Raw genomic sequence first — 1128 nt, 5'->3', positions numbered from 1 at the left:
AAAAAAAATGACCAAACCAAACGCCTCCTTAGTGATGCTAAAATGTCGTGTCACAAAAGTCATCTCACTTCTTGAATTAATCGGTCTAAGGTGGATACTTGATATAAAAAAAATAAAGTAAAATTTGACTCTCAAGGAACAACGCAACGGTGAGATGCTTCCGCATTCATGTAATTAGATCCTTAGAAAATATCATGGAAACTGTATTTCTTAATAGAAAACAAAATTTTGTTTAGTTGTTAAATATGGTGTCGTGGTGTAGTTGGTTATCACGTCAGTCTAACACACTGAAGGTCTCCGGTTCGAGTCCGGGCGACGCCATTATAAAATGTTTTTTTTCCAAGTTAATATACACTGAAGGCCTCCGGTTCGAGTTCGGGCCATTATAAAATGTTTTTTTCCAAGTTAATATATGACAAAAATAAGTAAGTTAAGGAATAAAATAAAGTTTAAATTTTTTTATATGATAATTTTTTAAGTAATCAGGTTTAAAACGCATGCATATAGTGCATTTGAATAATTAGTGATACTAAAATGTCACGTCAAAAGTTACCTTGCTTTTTGGATTAATTGGCGTAAGTTATTTTTTTAAAGTTGTCCAGTTCGAGTACGAGCAACGCCACTTTAAGTTGTTTTTTTTCAAAGTTAATTTATGACAAAAGCAAGTTAAGGAATAAAATAAAGTTTGAGTTTTTTTATGATACTTTTCGTAAGTAATCAGGGTTTAAAATGCATATATGTAGCATGTTTGAACAATTAGTGATGCTAAGACGCCGCGTCAAAAGTAATCTCACTTCTTGGATTAATCGATGTAAGTTGGATACTTGATTTAAAAAAATAAAATAAATTTTGGCCTTCAAGGCTACGATGCAACAGTGAGATGCTTCCGCATACCCGATATTTATAAGATATCAGAAATTTTGCTAGTGAGAGAGAAGGGAACTCGTCTTGCAGAGACGTAAATGAACGAAATCGATTTGGGTTAAATCAGAAATTGTTTGGTTAGTGAACCAAATGATTCAATTTTGAACCAAATTGAACCAACTTGGTTTGGTTCGTGATAGAAGAGGCTTTGATAAAACGGAAAAGATGAGAAGTTTCATCTTGGGAAAACAAAATGAACAAAAC

General features: G+C 32.6%; 1 non-coding gene across 1 annotated transcript; it reads left to right on the top strand.

Annotated features, from left to right (window-relative positions):
* The first annotated feature begins 247 nt into the window (after positions 1-247).
* Positions 248-321, top strand: TRNAV-AAC (transfer RNA valine (anticodon AAC)). The gene has a single exon. It is a non-coding gene; the product is annotated as a tRNA-Val (tRNA).
* The last annotated feature ends 807 nt before the right edge of the window (positions 322-1128 follow it).

This window comes from Curcuma longa, chromosome 12 (genome assembly GCF_044706935.1).
Source record: "Curcuma longa cultivar G26 ecotype Majalengka, Jawa Barat chromosome 12, ITB_CL_G26_1.1, whole genome shotgun sequence".
NCBI classification, from domain to species: domain Eukaryota; kingdom Viridiplantae; phylum Streptophyta; class Magnoliopsida; order Zingiberales; family Zingiberaceae; genus Curcuma; species Curcuma longa.
Note: the sequence above shows the minus strand (reverse complement) of the source record. Positions and strands in the feature narration are given on the sequence as shown.